Genomic DNA, 13,771 nt, shown 5'->3' on the forward strand with positions numbered 1-13,771 from the left:
TTTATTTATGTGTATAAAATAGAGATATATAGAGCAAGAGTGTGAGTGACAGGGAGAGAATACACTAATTGTTGCTAATAAATCAGATTTTCTTGAACTCCAGTTATTCAGTTAAGTTGGCCCCTAAATGGTGTAAGTACTGGAGCAGACAGCTAGGGGCTGTGCTCTTCTCGACCTGCAGCTCACAAACAGGGAAGAATTAGTGAGGAATATAATAGTGGATGACAACTTGAGCAGCAGTGACTAGGAGATGATTGAGTTCAGGATCCTGAGGAAAAGAAGGAAGGAGAGTAGCAGAGTAAGGACACTGGACTTCAGAAAAGCAGACTTTGACTCAGGGAACCCATGGGCAGGATCTCCTGGGAAGCCAGTATGAGGGGGAGAGGAGTCCAGGGGGCTGGCTGTACTTCAAAAACCTTACTGAGAGTGCAGGAACAAACCATCCCAATATGCAGGAAGACTAGCAAGTATGGCAGAAGACCAGCTTGGCTTAGTAGGGAATTCTTCAGTAAGCTAAATCACAAAAAAGAAGCTTATAAGAAATGGAAACTTGGACAAAAAATGAGGGAAGAGTATAAGAGTATTGCTTGGGCATGCAGGGATGAAGTCAGATAGGCCAAAGCGCAGTTGGAGCTGCAGCTAACAAGGGATGTGATGAGTAACAAGAAAGGTTTCTACATATATGATATCAACAAGAGGAAGAACATGGAAAGTGTGGGTCCCTTACTGAATGGAGGAGGCAACCTTGTGACAGATGAGGAGGAAAAGGCTGAAGTGCTCAATGCCTCTTTTACCTCACTCTTCACAGGCAAGGTCAGCTCCCAGACTACTGCCCCAGGCAGTTTGGGGAGGAGGTGAGCAGCCCTCAGTGGTGAAAGAACAAGTTAGAGACTATTTAGCAAAGCTGGATGTGTACAAGTCCATAGGGCCAGATGCAATGCATCCAAGGGTGTTGAGGGAGTTGGCTGATGTGATTGCAGAGTCCCTGGCCATTATCTTTGAAAAATCATGGAGATTGGAAGAGGTCCAAGAAGACTGGTAAGGGGCAAATAGAGAGCCCATATTTAAGAAAGGGAAAAGAGAGGATTCAGGGAACTACAGATTAGTCAGCCTCACTTCAGTCAATGGAAAAATCATGGAGCAGGTCCTCAAGGCATCCATGTCTAAGCAGTTGGAGGAGAAGAAGGTGATTAGGAACAGTCAGCATTGATTCACCAATGTCATGCCTGACCAACCTGATTGCCTTCTGTGACTGGCTCTGTGGATTTGGGGAGACCAGTGTATGTGATATACCTTGATTTTATCAAGGCTTTTGATACAGTCTGCCACAATGTCCTTACAGGCAAACTAAGGAAGTACAGGCTGGATGAATGGTCTGTAAAGAAGACAGAAAACTGGCTGGAGCTTCAGGTTCATAGATAGATTTCATAGATTTCATAGACATTAGGGCTGGAAGGGACCTCGGGAGATCATTGAGTCCAGCCCCCTGCCCAAAGGGCAGGAAGTCAGCTGGGGTCATAGGATCCCAGCAAGATAAGCATCCAGTTTCATCTTGAAGGTGTTCAATGAAGGCGCTTGAACCACCTCCGGTGGCAGTCTGTTCCAGACCTTGGGGGCTCGGACAGTAAAGAAATTCTTCCTTATGTCCAGCCTGAAATGATCTTGAAGTAGTTTGTGACCATTCGACCTAGTCGTCATCCCTTGGGGCACTCTGGTGAACAAACGTTCCCCCAGATACTGGTGGTCACCCCTGATAAACTTGTAGGTGGCCATCAGATGACCCCTGAGCCTGCACTTTTTCAGGCTAAAGAAACCCAGGGCTCTCAGCCTGTCATCGTAGGGTCTGCTTCCCTGACCTCTGATCATGTGCGTGGCTCTTCTCTGGACTCTCTCAAGCTTCTCCACATCCTTTTTGAATTGTGGAGCCCAAAACTGGACACAGTACTCCAGCTGTGGCCTCACTAAGGCTGAGTACAGGGGGAGAATGACGTCCCGGGATTTGCTTGAGAAGCATCTATGGATGCAAGCCAGTGTTTTGGTCGCTTTACTAGCCGCCGCATCGCATTGCAGGCTCATGTTCATCTTGTGGTCAATGATGACCCCCAAGTCTCTTTCTTCCATAGTGCTAGCCAACATAGCACTGCTGAGCCTATAAGGATGCTGCGGGTTTTTTATCCCAAGGTGGAGAACCTTGCATTTATCGGCGTTGAACACCATCAGATTCTCATCTGCCCACTTGCTGAGCCTGTCCAGGTCAGCCTGGATCACCCGCCTGTCTTCTGGCGTGGATGCTTTGCCCCAAAGTTTGGTGTCATCGGCGAACTTGGCCAGTCCGCTTCTGACTCCAGTGTCCACATCATTAATGAAGATGTTGAACAGTATGGGTCCAAGGACAGAACCTTGGTTCAGAGGGTAGTAGCCAACAGCTCAATGTCTAGCTGGCAGCTGGTATCAAGAGGAGTGCCCCAGGATCAGTCCTGGGCCTGGTTTTGTTTAATGACCTGGAAGATGGCACAGAGTGTACACTCAGCAAGTTTGCAGATGACACCAAGCTGTGGGGAGTAGTAGATACGCTGGAGGGTAGGGCTAAGATTTAGAGTGACCTTGGGGAACTGGAGGATTGGACCAAAAGAAATATCATGAGGTTCAATAAGGACAAGTACCGAATCCTGCACTTAGGATGGAACAATCCCATGTACTGGTACAGGCTGGGAGCTGACTGGCTAGGCAGCAGCTCTGCAGAGAAGGACTTGGGGATTACAGTAGATAATAAGCTGATTATGAGCCAACAGTGTGCCCTTGTTGCCAAGAAAGCTAACAGCATACTGGGATGCATTGGTAGGTGTGTTGCCAGCAGATCAAGGGAAGTGATTATTTCCCTCTATTCAGCATCGGTGAGGCCACATCTGTAATACTGTATCCAGGTTTGGGCCTCCCACTACAGAGGGGATGTGGGCAAATTGGAGAGAGAGTCCAGTAGAGGGCAACAAAAGTGGTTAGGGAGCTGGGAGCACATGACTTCTGAGGAGAGGCTGTGGGAACTGGGACTATTTGGTCTATAGAAGTGAAGCAAAGCAAGCCGAGTGAGAGGGGGATTTAATAGCAGCCTTCAACCACCTAAAGGGGGGTTCCAAAGAGGATGGAGCTGGACTGTTCTCAGTGGTGGCAGATGACAGAACAAGGAGAAATGGTCTCAAGTTGCAGCAAGGGAAGTTTAGGTTAGATACTAGGAAAAACGTTGTCATTAGGACGGTAGTGGAACAGGTTACCCAGAGAGGTAGTGGAATCTCCATCCTTGGTAGTTTCTAAAACCAGGCTAGACAAAACCTTGGCTGGGATGATTTAGTGTGGGTTGGTCCTGCTTGAGCAGGGGGTTGGACTAGATGACCTCCTGAGGTCCCTTCCAACCCTAATGTTCTATGATTCTATGATTCTTAAGTCAATTTTGTGAAGGACTCAAGAGAGAACGTAATGGGAGAGGAGCTACAATGCCTCTCTGTGGATTTGGAGGCATAAATTTGAGCTTCACTCCAGATTGGTGCCTAAAGCTCTGCACAGTTGTGGGTACCTGGGGAACAGGGCTGTGCAAAACAGCACCATTCTGCTTTGATGGAACAGTGTTTTGTTTCAAGTTTTGTTTTGTTTCAAAAGTACTGTCCGTTTCATTTTGTTGAAACTGTTTCGCTGTTTCAACATTTCACCCATAGGCTATAATGAGGAATCATGAAAATGCCTAAAACTTAGTCATTTCTTGCCTGATTTGTCTGAAGCTTGCAGGGATGGTAGCCCCTTCTGAGGGCATGAAGCCTGTCAAGTTTCAAGGATATAGGTGCAAAGGTTTCTGGGAAACTGCACCTCAAGTTGTTAACAAGCAAAACTCCTGTCACTTGCTGGCAGCAGCAGACTCCTGTGATCCAGCAGGCAGATTGGGGCCTCACACCCCTGGTAGGGCTGCGCCGGACTCCTCCCGGTGGTGCAGGTGGGCCCCCAATCTGTCTGCCAGATGACAGGAGGCTGCTGCTGCTGGCTAGGGCCAGTGGCAGCACCAATCTTCCCAGTGCTGGGTGTGGGCTGTACCCAGCATTGATCCCAGCTAGTAGCAGCAGCCTCCTGTCATCCAGCAGGCAAATCAGAGGCCCACACCCCCAGGTAGAGTCTGGCACAGCCCCCACAGCCCTTTGGGGGTGAAGGCAGGCCCCCAATCTGCCTGCCAGATGACAGGAGGCTGCTGCTGCCAGCTGGGATCAGCGCTGGGCACAGACCCTGCTGAACATAGGGAAGATTGGTGCTGCCACTGACCCTAGCTGGCAGCAACAGCACACTGTCATCCAGCATGCAGATCCAGGGACCCGCACCTTTGGGAGGGCTGGGGGCTGTGCCAGAATCCTCCCGGGGGGTGTGCCCCCAGGCTGCTGCTGCCGGCTGGGACCGGTGCTGAAGCCAAGTAAGCCCAGCTTTGAAACTCAAAACATTTCGAAAGTTTTGTTGTTTTGTTTCAAAGCTGTTTTGAAGGCTTTCGTTTTGTTTCAATTTTACTGTTTGGAGCTCAAAATGCACTGAAACAGCTTTGAAATGAAATACCCGGTGAAATTTCGCACAGACGTACTGGGGAGCCACAGGCAGCTGGATGGAGTGTTAATCATATCAGTCCCTTGTATTCCATTAGTTAGACACTGCATGTCATCATCAGCAAGACTTTTGTGTGTCATCATTGTGCTGGCCCATTAAGCTTTCTAGCACTTTTAAAGTATGCATCTGAGTCCTCAGAACAATTATACCTTCATCAGCAAGGCTTGTTGTGTCAATTTTAAATGTTACCATTGTACCTTAGCCCATGCTTCATCATTACCCTGCTCCTTACATGCCATTGGAGTAGTCATAGGGGGCACTTACAGATTCATAGATTGTTATGGCTTGGAAGGGACCTTGTAGATCATCAGGTCCAGTCCCTCTGCACTAGGCAGGAAAAGACAACTGGAGTCAAGTGACCCCAACGAGGTGACTGCCCAGTCTTCTTTTGAAGATTTCCAGGGTAGGTGACTGCATCGCCACTGGAGGGAGTTTATTGCAGTCTGGACACCCTGACTGTGAAGTTTTTCCTGGAATTGAGCCTGAAGTGGACTTCCAGGAGTTTGTATCCATTGCTCCTGGTCTTCCGCAGGGGTGCCCTGATGAACAGCTGTTCACCGAGTTCTTGATGTACTCCTTTGATGTAGCAGTAAGCCACTACCGAGTCCCCTCTCAGCCTTCTCCTCTGTAGGCTGAAGAGGCCCAAATCCCTCAGCCGTTCCTTGTATAGCTTGTCTTGCAAGTCCCTGACCATATGGATGGCTCTTCTCTGGACCCTCTCAAGTTTTTCCATGTCCTTGTTGAAGCGTGGTGCCCAGAACTGGACACAGTACTTCGGCTGTGGTCTCACTAGTGTGGAGTACAGTGAGAGTATCACTTCCCTAGTTTTGCATGAGATGCAATGGTTAATGCATGCCAGCATGTTGTTTGCCCTGCTGGCCACAGCATTGCACTGCTGGGTCATGTTTATGCGATGGTCAATCACTACCCCTAGGTCCCTTTTGGCTGTGGTGCAAGTCAAATTGTTGCCACCAAGCCTGTAGGTATGACGGGGATTGTTTACCCTCAGATGGAGCACCTTACACTTCTGAGTGTTGAACTTCATCTGGTTCTGGTCCGCCCAACTCTCCAGCCTGTCAAGATCCGCCGTCTCTGCAACTTATCTTCTAGCATGACCACGCTCCCCCATAACTTGGTGTTGTCCGCAAACTTGGCCAGCAAGCTTTTCACCCCCACATCCAAATCATTGATAAAGATGTTGAAAAGCACCAGTCCAAGCACGGACCCCTGAGGGACACCACTGGCTACTTCTCGCCAGGACAACACAGATCCATTCATGAGAACTCTCTGGGCCCTACCATGCAGCCAGTTTCCCACCCACTAAACCGTTGAGCAGTTAAGTCCACAATCTTCCTATTTCTCCACAAGGATATTGTGGGATACAAGACCAAAAGCCTTTCGGAAGTCTAGGTATATAATATTGACATTCTGTCCTGTGTCCAGGTGACAAGAGACCTGTTCATAGAAGGAGATGAGATTGGTAAGACAAGACCTACCTGCGACGAAGCCATACTGGCTGTCATTTAGAATCTTACCCTTAACAAGTGTATCACACGTGGATTCTTTAATGAATTTTTCCAGGATCTTCCCTGGGATGGAGGTTAGGCTGATTGGCCTATAGTTGTCCAGGTCCTCCCTCTTCCCCTTCTTGAAGATGGGCATAATGTTGGCCCTCTTCCAATCCTCAGGGATCTCCCCTGTGTGCCACGATTTCTGAAAGAGTTTTGCCAGGGGTTCTGCAATGACTTCAGCCAGCTTCATCAGCACTCTTGGGTGAAGTCCATCTGGTCCTGCTGACTTATAAATGTCTAGCTTTTCTGGCTGGTTTTGCACCAGGTCAGCATCCACAATAGGAAGGCTATCATTCCCATTATGCCTCCTGTGATCCTTATCTCACTTGCCTTTCCCCTTGGTCTGGTGAAATACCGAAGCAAAGTGGGCATTCAGGTATTCAGTTTTTTCCTGAGTGTCTGTTACCAGCTGTCCCAAGGTGTTAAGCAGGGGCACCATGCTTCCATTTGTTTTCCTTCTGCTCCCTACATACCTAAAGAAGGACTTCTTATTGTCCTTGACACCCTTGGCTAACTTAAACTCAGTCGCCACCTTAGCTTTCCTAAACATTTCCCTACAAGTGCAGACCACCATGGGTGACTGGTGCCACCTGAGTCAGGGGGGGCACATGCCCCCCGAGTGGCCAGTCAGTGACGGGTGGGGGTCTCCCCGCAGCCAATCTCGCCAACTGGGAGGCACAAGCAGCGCTCCCGGAAGTGCCAGTGGCGCTCCTGAAAGTGCCAGTGGCACTTCACCTGGCACCCCCAATCTCCAGCCAGCACTCACAGGGTGGCACCAGCGCTCCCACCAGCCTCCCCTTCCCATCACCTAAGCAGGGGAAGCTGCTTGTCAGGGAGTGCACCAGCACTCTCAGGAGGTGCATGTGCGCCCCAGTGCACCCCCTATGTGTCCAGTCCTTGAGGACTGTCCCTAGCTTCCACTGTGTGTACGCCTCTTTTTTTCTTTTTCAAGAGGACTGTGATGTCCCTATTGAGACAGCAGGGCTTGCCAGCTACCTTTCCTCTTTATAAGTCGCTCATGACAACCAAGTCCCTTGCACACGCAGCCTCTGTCAGTTCTTGAGAGAACTCCAGATCCAGCGCCTCTCCTTGGTTTGGTCAGCAGTAGTAAACGCCCACAGTTAAGTCTCTTTCACCCCACCCCTCCCCAAAGCTTGACCCAGAGGGTTTCAAGCTGCTTATCTTTGGAGCCAATGTCAGCCTCCAGAGAGGTGTACTGCTCCCTCACATAGAGAGCTACCCCTCCACCTTTTCTCTCTGCTCAGTCCCTTCTGTGCAAGGTGCAGCCTTCTACAGCTATGCTCCAGTCATATGAGGAGTCCCACCAGGTCCCCGCGATCTCTACCAGGTCATATTGCCCACTAGAGAGCAGGAGGGCTAGCTCCTCCTGCTTGTTCCCCATGCTCCTGACATTGGTGTATAGGCAGCTGAGGCCCCCAACTGACACCTTCCATTTCCTGATTTACTTGTTATACAGTAACTGTCACTGGAAAATGCAAGTTATTTCTGCAAGTGCTACAGGGTCAGAGAGGTGTGGACTGATGGAACAAGTATGCTGAGTGAAAAGGGAAGGGGAGACTTACTGCATGTTAGACAATCCTCAGCAATAGTTTGTCTTCTCTATCCCTCAGTAAGAAGAAATTGGGACTCTTTACTTCCGGATTAACAATCTGTTGAATTACTTTGTTTTATTTTTCACTTATTGCAGAATGGAGCAGACACACAAAAACCATTCCACTGGACAGCAACACAATTGATGCGCAGTAAATCTTTCTCGTGCTCTCCACCTCCTGCTTTTAACTTCTGTGACCCTCACTGTTAAATAATTATGTCTTACTTGGGCTCTGAATTTATTTTGCTGTGGCTTCCACCCACTGGATCTTGTTACACACTGATCTACTATGTTGAAGAGGCCTTTCTTATCATATCTACATAATAGTTGTGATCAAATCACCTTTTTAATCTTCTCTGTGATAAACTAAAGAGATTGAGCTCCTGGAGGCTTTCGTTATAAATCATGTTTTCTAGTGGTTTTGTCAGTTGTGTAACTAGGCAGGAAAAGACAACTGGAGTTAAGTGACCCCAGCGAGGTGACTGTCCAGTCTCCTTTTGAAGATTTCTAGGGTAGGTGACTGCATCACCACTGGAGGGAGTTTATTCTAGAGTCTGGACACCCTGACTGTGAAGTTTTTCCTGGAATTGAGCCTGTGAACTCCCTTTAATTTATCAACATCCATCTTGAATTTTGGACAACAGAAAGGGATACAGCATCCCAAGAGATGTTCCATCAGTGCCAGACACAGAGTCAATATAACCTCCCTGTTCCTATTTCAGAATTTTGTGTTTACACATCCAAGCAGCACATTAGTCCCCTTTGGCCACCGTGTTATGCTGAGAATTCATGGTCAGTTGATTATCTCCCATGACCTCCAGATCTTTATGCTGGAAAGTAGATGACTCAGAAAGTGTGTTCTCCTGGAGTCTGGACACATATTTTTACATTTGGCAATAAAGAAACATAGATGGTTTGTCTGTGCCCATCTTATGAAACAATGTAAATTGCTATGTATCAGTCATCTCTCTTCTTTATAAGTTCCCACTTCTCTAGACTCTGTGAGCTTCAAACATTATTATTAATGATTTTCTGTCTTCTAGGTCATTGATAAAAATCTTAAAATCACACAGGTGCAGGAACCAAATCTTATGCAACCCTATTAGAAACACATCCGCTCAATAGCGATTTCCCATTCATGACTGTGTTCTGATTCAGGTTTTAATCCATGTCATGTGCTCCCTATCAAGTTTGTGTCATTTTAACTTCTTAATATGCTGCAGGCAGCAAGTCAAATATGTCTTACAAAAAAGTATTTTAAATTGACACTATTCACTTTATCAATAGAATTTATCCTCTTAAAAATATCAGGTTAGTTTGGAAAGATCTATTTGCTATAATCCCACTCTGATTGGTATTCATTATATTACTCTTGTAATTTTTAATCAATTTAGTCCATATCAACCATTCCATCAGGAAAATGGCAAGCTGTTGGGCTTATCATCTAGGTCATCCTGCTCACCTCTTTATTATATTGACACCCTAGTACTTTTCTTCTAGTCTTCTAGTGTTACAAAATTTATTGAAACTCAACATGATTTATCAATGGTGTGTTTTAATAAAGTTAATGGTCATAGTAATCCTTGGCAAACTCTTTTAAACTCTTGGTACAAATTACCCACATCTGAGGTCTTATTTTAATAATTGTTATTTAACTTCCTCCGAGTTACCGTGTGGAAGGGAAAGTAATACAAATATGTCATGCTGGTGTTTTCTTCCAAATACAGAACAGACTACTTAATGAACATTTCTGCCTTTTTGTATATTTTTATTATTAGCAATTCTACCATTCTACTAATAGCATTGTTCATTTACAGTGGTGAAAGTCTGCCATTAGATTAAAATCAGATTTCAGATTCTTTTAAATATCTGTACAGCACCACCTCCAACATCCAAAACTCATTACTGAGACCTCAAAAATTGAAATTAAGTCAAAGTTGAAAACAAACAAACCAAAACAGAACTACAGTAATCCAACGTAGATCATTTTCTCTGCATTCAGCTTTTTGACCTTCTGGACTATACTTGTGTCACATTTCCAAATTTTTCTTTGCAAATGTAAGGGCGATAAAGTTTCATAGCTGTTAGGGGCTGGAAGGGACCTTACTGATCATTGGGTCCAACCCCAAAGGTATTTTATAATAAAAAGAAAGTTGACATTCTAAGCTGAATCATTTGACCCAAGGAACTGGAGCTTTACAAAGATATGTCAAACAGCACGAGACCCATAATCAAATAGGAATTGGCAATATTGGTCAAGCATCAACAACACTGTATGATTAGAAAGTACAGAAAACCCCAAGACACAAAAGTCAGCCTGGGATCAAACTTTGAACAACAAAAATTTCTGATCTCAAGTTTTAGTCCAGGCTCAACTGTATTATGTAGGAAACAGATCAGTTAGTTTACAGTTACAGTTTACTTTATGCCTGCAAAACTGAGGTAAAAGGGCTGTAAGATGGCATGAATCATGCCCTACTGGCTGTTCAGAGGATTCTCAGCCTGTTCCTGCACCCTTGAAAGTTGAATGCATTTAATACAGTGATTCTTGTGAAAAGTCAGCATGTACATTAAAACTACATTAAGAGCTTCTAACCTATGACTATAAGACAAGCTAAGATCAACTTACCATATTTACACAATTTCCTGGATCTGATCTTGAAAATATTCCATGTGTAATGTTTTACTGAACTGCAAAGTATGAATTCAGAAGGACGGCAGAGTCACGTCTTTAGGAAACAACTAGCTCACCTCTGACCCCTGCACCCCACCCAAAAAAATTCCCCTTTGACAAGTATAACTTCCAGGACCAAAAAATATACAAACAGACAAACAACAACAACAATGCAAATGCTTCAGCATGCGTTCTTACTGCCACCAGTCTATTCAGTTTCTGCCAACATCAATTTTATTTATTTTTTTAATCTTTATTGATTTGTGTAGCTTATTACTTATTACTTTCTGACTTTAGCAACTGTTTATTCCATGTGCGCATTCCACTTAGCCTGGAACCGGTTGGCTTTCCTCCTACTTTCATACATTCTCCCTGCAGCACCTAATCTCATACATCAAGCCAAAGGAACTCAAAATATCATCTTTTCAATGTTTTCAACAAGTGTAAAATACTAACAATCATGCAGGGACAATGTTTGCATATGAAGAGATTTTTTATGACTAAGTAAATCGGGAATTAAATAAAGCGCATTTCTGAGGATATCTCCAAAGTCTGTAGATGAAAAAGGGAATTTACCTTCAATTTGCTTTAGTTTGATGTATAAAAGGGCTCACAATTCTGAATAGCCATGACAGAGATTTGCTTTGCATTTGAGATAGGAAAAAATGAATCTGGCTGCTCAGACCACTAGGAAATTTATAATCAACAAAAGTACCTGAAAGTTGTGAGCAATTCAGGAACAAGATTTCGAAAAGGCAGAGTTTGAACTCCCTCTACTGGCTGTGCAGCAGCACAGCTGTTCTAAGTTAAAGTTGTTTGTTAAAAAATGCCATGCCTGTAACAGGTCCTTGCTGTAATAAAGAAAGTTTAGCTCCTTTTTGTAATAAAGATATTTTCATAAGCACAAATGGCAGGGGTGAAAATCTGCCTCTAAAATGATTGCAGCCATTACCCAACGGAAAAGAGCAAAATCAGTAGAGAAAACATATGAAGTCTCAGAAGGTCCCTTCCAGGCAGCGGAGACTTAAGAAAAAACAAACTCCTTAAAATTAGAATCAAGGTGACAGCAACCATAAAAGGAAAAGTGTGTGTGCATCTCGGCACGTGACAGAAAGAGATGCCAGGTTGGCACTTCTTGCAGTGTTGTGCCCAGACAGGAACCCCCGGCCTACATGGGCTGGGTTGTCTGTGGTACTGATCGACACAGACATCCACCCTACATGAAAACACTGAACTGCTGAGCCTTGGCATTTGTAGAAGGTGGTGCCAAACCTTTGGTGAGGGTGTTGCATTCCTCATGGTGCCTAACTTAGGACCTGCTCCTGGAAAGGGGCTTAACTTCCCTGACAGGATCCTTCTCATTGCTTTCAGCTGGACCACAGGGACCCCCAGTCCTTAGCCATTACCCTCCAGGTGAAGTGGCTGAGGGGTCAAGGCTAAACCCTTGGCCCTTACCAGACAAGCCTGCAAAGAATGTCCTGGCCAGGCTCAGCGTCCTCAGGTGCGCGCCATCCCCAGAGCAGGCTCCCACTAAAGAGACGCTGTGTCTGCCTGAAGCAAGTGACACGAGTGCACATCCACACGGGCAGAGGCATCTTACGGGAGGGTGTCTCAGCTGACCCGACCAGAGCAGACAAGACGGGAGCTGGCCGCCTGCAGCTGGGCGGAGGTGTCTCCCGGATCAGTTTAGCGCAGGAGAAGGGGGGCGCGCCTCCCCGCTGCAACACCATGAATGGGGCGGAGCGGCCCGCTGCTATGGCGACGGCGTTCCACTCCGGAACTGCCCGGGGCCGGGCGCCCCGCCCCGCCCCGCCCCGCCCCCCCGCGCCACGTGCGGCCTGCGGGGGCGGGGGCAGGTGCGGCCGCTGCTTTTAAGCGCAGCGCCGGGCACAGCATGGCTGGTCCTCAGTTCTGTGTGTCTGCTGCCCGAGGTAATGGGGCTGGTCTTTTGCTCGCTGCCCGGGACAGTGGGGCTGGGCGGGAGGGCGGCCGCCCGGGGCCGGGAGAGGAGGGAGCTCAGGAAGTGGAGCTCTCCGTGCTGAGTCCGCAAAGCGGAGCGAGAGGGCGAGGGCGCGCGTCGGGCCTTGGCCAGCCCCCGCCCCGAGGCTGCCAGCAGCCTCCTCTCCCGAGCCAGGGCCATCCCCCCGCCGCGGCAGGTAAGGGCGAGGCCGGATCCCCTGGCGGCGCCGCGCTGGAGCGGGACGAGGAGGGGCTGCTCCGCCCCAAACTCCCTTGCCCCCGGGCTAGCGCCCCGCCGAGGGCGGCTGTGCGGGGACAGGCCCAGCCCGTCCCGCTGCATCACTTCCTCCAGCCTCTGCTGGCTTGCCTGGGACAGAGCCCGGGAGACGGGGCTTGGTAGACTCCTGGTCCCCTTCTTCTGGGAGCAGAAGGGCAAGGTGGGGTAGGGGCTAATCTCCCTGCTAATCTCCCTGGCTGAGTGAGGGGGGAGCTGGAGAGGGACTTAATCCCTCCTCCCTCCCATGGAAAATGAGGGTAGGCACAAAGAATCACAGCCTGGTGTGATGCCCAGCCTGCTGGTGATGCCAGGTTGTGTGCTGTGACACCCTCTCCCCCCTTTCCCCCCCCCCCAATTGAATCTCTCCTGGACCTAAATGTCCAAACCAGAGCCCTGCTTGGAAGTGGGGCCAAAGCCATCCATTTTACTACTGATGCACTGGTTAGACAAGAGGCTGCTCTCTTTGCTGGAGCAAACTTGGTACTTCTCCACTGCTGTTGGGGACAGGCACTCGTGTTGCAGCTGGGGGAGTTGAGTGGGAACACACACTCCACTGTTTAAGTGGAGGTGGAGGCAGGCAGAGACCAACATCAGGTGCTGCTCAAGCTTCTGATCCTCTCTGGACAAAGGTCTCGTGCACCTTGTTTGGTAGTGAGAGAAGCCTCTTATGGGAATTTAATGCAAATCAGGTTGCTCAACCAATTGAAAGAAAAGGGGGGGGGGGAGGAAGAAAGTCTTCCAGTTTTAGAAAAAAATCTCTTACAGAGAAGCCTTTCTAAGAAAGGAAATGTAGCCAGTCTTTGTGCCGGGCTTGCTGTACTGTGTACATCAACTCTCATTTGACTGAGTTGTGCTTTTGGTTTGCCAAGTCAGTGCTAGTGATCCTCAAGTAACAGCAGTGGCTCATTTCAGTGAAGTCAGACTGAGTTTATTGCTAATGTTCTTCTCGTGTGTGTGTTCTATGGTTGTAATTGGCTTTATGGATTATACAATGGACAGTCTTTGGAACACGTTTTTAGTTTGTTCTGAGCTGTTTGACAAGTGTACAT

General features: G+C 47.5%; 2 protein-coding genes across 5 annotated transcripts in view; one reads left to right on the forward strand and one right to left on the reverse strand.

Moving 5' to 3' along the window:
• The window catches only part of LOC102575733 (fibrinogen-like protein 1), a 76,629-nt gene that overhangs the window by 20,045 nt on the left and 42,813 nt on the right, over positions 1–13,771 (reverse strand). For 2 of the 3 annotated variants that reach the window (XM_019491357.2, XM_059712891.1), the window contains exon 1: positions 11,942–12,277. The exons of the other annotated variant lie outside the window; for it this stretch is intronic. The gene's annotated coding sequence lies outside the window, so the exon portion shown is untranslated. Of the gene's footprint in view, positions 1–11,941; positions 12,278–13,771 lie in introns of those variants that run through there. 3 annotated transcript variants of the gene reach the window in all.
• LOC102575963 (phosphatidylinositol 3,4,5-trisphosphate 3-phosphatase TPTE2) overlaps positions 12,810–13,771 on the forward strand; it is a 37,534-nt gene continuing 36,572 nt past the window's right edge. Inside the window, exon 1 of one of the 2 annotated variants that reach the window (XM_019491353.2) lies at positions 12,810–12,882. The gene's annotated coding sequence lies outside the window, so the exon portion shown is untranslated. Of the gene's footprint in view, positions 12,883–13,503; positions 13,591–13,771 lie in introns of those variants that run through there. The other variant, XM_019491352.2, reaches the window with a different exon arrangement.

Source organism: Alligator mississippiensis, chromosome 1 (assembly GCF_030867095.1).
Source record: "Alligator mississippiensis isolate rAllMis1 chromosome 1, rAllMis1, whole genome shotgun sequence".
NCBI classification, from domain to species: Eukaryota; Metazoa; Chordata; order Crocodylia; family Alligatoridae; genus Alligator; species Alligator mississippiensis.